At 44.9% G+C, this 5,713-nt stretch overlaps 1 long non-coding RNA gene across 1 annotated transcript in view; it reads right to left on the reverse strand.

Annotated features, from left to right (window-relative positions):
* Window positions 1-820, reverse strand: part of LOC116076406 — a 3,256-nt gene extending 2,436 nt beyond the window's left edge. Inside the window, exon 1 of the long non-coding RNA XR_004112934.1 lies at window positions 461-820. This is a non-coding gene — a long non-coding RNA (uncharacterized LOC116076406). The remainder of the gene's footprint in view (window positions 1-460) is intronic.
* Window positions 821-5,713: the final 4,893 nt, after the last annotated feature.

Genomic DNA, 5,713 nt, shown 5'->3' on the forward strand with positions numbered 1-5,713 from the left:
GGGGGGGGGGGTGTCTTACTGTAGCCTGGCTTGGGACATGCTATGTAGACCAAGAGGCCTTGAGTCTAATCAGCCTTCTTAGCCTTCTTAGAGCTATGTTTACAGACAGGCACCACCATACTTGCCTTGCTTCCTTTGGGAGATTTCTTTGGAAAGGTCATAAAAATTCCCTTATTTGAAAACTTCGAGCTGGGCATTGGTAGAGTACACTTTTATTCCAACCACTAGGGAAGGTAGGGAGGCAGGGCAGGCAGAGCTCTGAGTTCAAGGCTAGCCTGGTGTACAGAGTGAGTTCCAGGACAGCCAGGGCACAACTGTAAACACACCACTTACAGAGCACAGGCAGTTTCAAGGCCAGTCAGCTGCTACATATTCTCTGGCTCATAAGAAGGGTGGAAACCTAAGTTTAGACACTTTAGGAAAACGTCTATGGAGAATAGATGAAAACTTGCCCACTTACTGTGAAGTTTGTCACCTCAGCCAAATGTTTTCATTGGAGTGACTCTCTTCCCATCAGTCTGTGAGTCCTCCAACCAACCCCCTTTTTACATAACCTCCTCTCTTCTGTGTCTTCATCTGAAAACAACCATAGAAAATTGCTGTTTTGTTTCTGGAGACCAAGTATAGATTCAGTAGGATTTATATCCTAGGATAGCTTTGCATAACTAAATATTGATGGAACAAAGTGGATGCTGATAATAGAATATAGCAGTAGGGTCCCTTCATGGGGACTTTTTTGCTTGTTTTGAGACAGGGTTTCTCTATGTAGCCCTGGCTGGCCTAGAACTCCCTATGTAGACCAGGCTGGCCTTGAATTCAGAAACTCACTTGTCTCTGCCTCCTGAGTGCTGGGATTCTGTGTAATCTTTATCTCTTTATCCTCCATAACCTTGCAGAGACATATTCAACTCCACCTTGGATTCTCTATGCACACCCCAACCCCTCATTTTGAGACAATGTTTCATTTTATAGTCCAGGTTGGTTTTGACTTAACAGAATCCTTAAGCGTCGGCCTCCCGAGTGCTAGGATTGTGCTAGGATTGTTAGAATGATGTGATGGCAACTGTGCCTGGCTAAGATTGTGTGTATGTGTGTGTGTGTGTGTGTGTTCCTGTGGATAGGGATGTGTGGTGCATGTTAAGGCTGGAGGACACATCAGATTTCTTCTTGATAGAGTACCATTTATTTATTGAGACAGATTCTGGAGCTCATTGATTTAGCTAGAGTGGCTAACTGATGATTTCTACTGGTACACCTGTCTCTTAACTCCCAGTTCTGGAGTTACAGACCAATGCTACTGGACCTGACTTTTTATGTGGAAGCCAGGAGTCCAAACTCGGGTTCTTTATAGTTGAGCAGTAGGCATTTACAGACTAACCCATCTCTTTAGAGCCTCTTCTTTTAAGGCATAATCATTGATTGTCTTTACTTAGTTTTCTTTACCCAACTCTTTCAAAACAAAACAAGAAGGTCTGACTTTGTTTCCCTGGCCTGCCTCAAACTCAGATCCACCTGCATGTGTCTGTTGAATGGTGAGATTAAAGGTGTGGACCACTGTACTTGGCTTTTCCCAAATGTGTTATGGTGCTTATCAAATGTGTAGGGGTTTTCTTTCTTTCCTTTCCTCTTTTTTTTTTTTTTTTGGTTTTTGGTTTTTGGTTTTTGGTTTTTGGAGACAGGATTTCTCTTTATAGCTCTGGCTGTCTTGGAACTCACTCTGTAGACCAGACTGGCCTCGAACTCAGAAATCTGCCTGCCTCTGCCTCCCAAGTGCTGGGATTAAAGGCATGCGCCACCACGGCCCGGTCCCCTTTCCTTTCCTAAGTGTTTCCGTTTTGTTTGACTAGGCCAACATTTAGGTTTAGACTTCTCTCTCTGGGACCCAAGTACCAAGGCGCTTTCTTCATCGCCCAGTCTGGGGGCTGCAGCCAGAACTACACTCCTCTGCTGTAAATGTCCCTTTTATGGTTCTCTAGGACTATTTATTTTTCTGTCATCACCCTAAAGTGCTCGTTTGCTCTGCCAGCTTTAGTCTTTGAGACTTGTTGTCAGACATGAAATAAGGAGGAGGGATTTAGATAGTTGAGACAGGATAACTATTTCTAAACCACTTATATGAGGCCTCTGACAGACAGTGGCACTTATTTTCTGATTATTAATCCCTTCAAAATTAAACTTCTTTTTTTAAGTTTCTCTTCTTGAGTCAAGGTCTCTTTGTACCCCAGGCTGGCCTTAAATATATCTGAGAATGTCCTTAAATTTCTGCCTCCCTCATGCTGGGATTATAGGCCTATGGCAGCATGCCTGGTTTTGGTGGTGGGCAGAAACTCCATGTATGCTAGGCAAGTATGCTTACTGGTTATGCTGCATCCATATCCCTAGCCTCTATCTTGTTCTTCTCTTCAAAGACATTGGGAAAGGTTTCATACTATACCAACCCATTGAATCCAAGTTGTTTTGCAACTGTCTCACTTTTTGTGGTGTAAATTCAGTTTTTCATCTTTATCCTTTAACAACGGATTACATTAGATTAAAACATAATATTGTATGTTACCTACTTAGGTTTGATTCCTTGTTCTACTTTATGACCTCTGAATTCTCACTGGACAAATTGCTCTGTGGCCTTCCAGACTCTATCAATAGGAACCCTATTGCTATGAGATTAAGAGGCACATCGTGCTCAGCAACATCCATGTGTAGTTTTCATAGTCTTTTGTAGGTTCGATTCAGGTCTAGGATAAGTGGGGACATCTCTCCAACATACTCCCACAAGTAGGTTCTGGCTAGAGGATGGGGATGGGGTGGTGAGTAGAGAAATCTGGGCCTTTGTATATACAAGTTCACCTGCTTATGTGTTTGGGCTTTTTTCTGAGTAGAGGTCCAAGCTCCTCTAAGTCTTGTTGCCAGGAAAGCTTTGGTAAAACTAATGACACATAGAAGACCAGGTGGTACATTGAATCCTGTGACTCAAGTAAGACTTTTGCTGCCCCTGACTCTGCCTTGTGAACGCTGTAGGTATGTGAGAAGCTTTTTTTTTCATAGTAGACTCAGTGTTCAAAACATTTAACTACAATGGGGAGCTGCTGGTTTGATTTTTGATAATACTGTCGAGGCACCCTGGATTAGAGTGCTATAAAATAAAACTCTGGGTAGATCATTTCAATGTGTGGGTTTTTCATTCTGTGGGGGATGGGTGTTTGTGCAATCTTTGGGACTGTGTCATACCCAGCTCTGTCAGGATTTCTTTTTTTTTTTTTTCCCCAAGACAGGGTTTCTCTGTGTAGCCCTGGCTGTCCTGGAACTCACTCTGTAGACCAGGCTGGCCTCGAGCTCAGAAATCCGCCTGGCTCTGTCAGGATTTCTAAGCACCTTCAGTTTCCCAACCTCAGACCATCCTCCAGCTCCAGCTCCAAGTGCCTGAGTGCTCCTCACCTTCTCAGCCCTTTGACTTTCAGAGCCAGCCTCCTCAGCTCTTTGGTTCCCTGGTGTGGATGTGACGTTCGGTTGGGGACAAGAGCTCACCACTGAACTATTAAACTCTTTGACTGCTTTTATTTTTCTTTTTTCAGGTTCAAGTGCTGGATTGTGTCATGTGACCATCCCAAAACTCAGAGCACCCTTTGGCCATCTTTGCCCTCTGTCACATAACTTGAAAACTGCCGGATGGCCTTTTTGCAATGGTTCCTTCCTGGAAACCTTGATCTCATTGAAGAAGTCCTTTCCTGGCATTCCAATGCCTCTTTCAGCCCATACTCCTCAGACACCCTTAACAAACAAAGGCAATCACACACATGATGTAACAAATACACAAAGTAAAGAATTACACTAATAATATGTTTAGAGGAACACCGGCCAGTCCACACAGGTAGTGTGGGAAGAGGTGCCAGCTCCCACTGAGTTCTAGGCCATTTCCTCAAGCCTCTTAGGGGATAGAAAAGACCAGGAAACTGAGGCTTAATGCAGGTGTATATTCATAAGACAATCCCTACCCCCTGTACTTGGTAGTAATAAAGAGGCAATAGTTGAAGTGTAATGCCCCAGCTCTCTAAACTATGGAAAAGTTTACCTGATACCTAATTGTCCAACCCTTACCCTTTCCAAGATCAAGAGGCATTTGACTTTGGAAGAAACCAATCCTCTTTGCTTTTCTGTTCCTCTCCTCCTCCAAGATAGTATGATTGACGTTGATCGCCAAATGTGTCTTGTTCTTTAAGATGGGATAGAAAAAAAAGGATAAGGAATGGCCAGGGACTAGCTGCTGGCACATTGGAAATGAGTTGAAAGGCTTAACTCCTTTCCTCACTATGAGAATAGGAGTTAGGTGCTAAGGATAGTCACACATACCTTTGTCCTTTCTATGGTCTGGCCCAAGTAAGAGAAACGTGCTCTTAGGAAGTATAGACCTTCCTGCCAGGCTTCAGTTCAGTCCTGTTTCTACCAGACCATAACTGGGGGTTCTATTAGAAATCATTTGCTGTGATCTCCCCTTCTTCCCCCGCACACCCCCATCCTCTTAAGACTCTAGGCCACTGCTGAGGTGTGGTTAGGGTGTGGAGAGTTTTAATTCCTTGGCTTCAGGCATTGTCCACCTGAGAAGCAGAGGGTACTTGTACTCTGAAGCCTGTGACTCCTTTAAGCCTCACATCTCTTCACCACCGTTGTGGTGCCCTGGTTATCTAGTTCCACAGCGAGAGGTATTTTATGTCCATAAAGTGCCCGTGGTAAGTGCTCAGAATTCATCTCTTGGCTGTGGCGGGTGCTGCTGCTTCTCACTCCATCAAGGGGAAGAAACTGAGGCACAGTGAGTCCAAAGGAAGGCGGGTCAGGATTGTGGGAGGAATGAATGGGTGACTTGAAGTGGCAACTAATATCTTGCCTGCTTCCCAAACCTTCCAAACCAAGGAGTCTCCACCCTCTCTCGTCCTCTGCTGTAACTGGCCTTGTCACATGCCTTTCCCTATTGTACTGTCCCCTCGTGCTGCCAGGTACTGCTATATTCCAAAAATAAGGTAAAAATTATAGACACTCTGCTCCCTTGTTCTCCCTTCTTCCGCCCTGAGCTTTGGGTTGGGGGGGACTTATATGCCCCCCTTCAGAATCCCTTCCACCTTGGTCTGCTGGCCATATTCCCTAGCCTAGAGCAGTGATTTGGATTCAAATGCCCTGTAACCTTCAGCCTCTTTACTATTTTCTTGACCCTTAACCCTCCCCAGACCTGGGGGATTCTGGGATTTCTAATTTTTATTGACCTGAAGATAGAGGCTGGGAGCAGGGACATTCCACAGGCTCTTTGGTCTCTTGGCTGAGGGGAATTTGGGGATAAGCAGGCTATACCCTCTGGCTAAATAATGCCACTAATAAGGTAGGCCTGAGGGGTAGTTTAGTAGCTCTCATAGATCCTGGATGTTGAGGTCACCGCCACCCCAACCCCCCAGCTCTAAAGTCTGAACTTCTGTTTCCATGACCACTCAGTTCAACCCGTTTGCCTCGAGAAGGTTGGTCAGGGCGATTATGGGTTAGAAACCTCCACGTGTCAGCCCTCTTGCCCTTTATCCCCATTCCCAACCCTGGAGGCTTAATACAAGTGCTTAAGTAGGTTGGTATTGGGGAAGAGCAGGGTTTGGAGAATAAGGGACCAATGGGGCACAGTGGACAAGGTCCCTCCCATTCCAGTAAAGCCAAATACCAAAAAACCAAAAAACAAACAAACAAA

This window comes from Mastomys coucha, unplaced genomic scaffold (assembly GCF_008632895.1).
Source record: "Mastomys coucha isolate ucsf_1 unplaced genomic scaffold, UCSF_Mcou_1 pScaffold4, whole genome shotgun sequence".
In the NCBI taxonomy this organism is placed as follows: domain Eukaryota; kingdom Metazoa; phylum Chordata; class Mammalia; order Rodentia; family Muridae; genus Mastomys; species Mastomys coucha.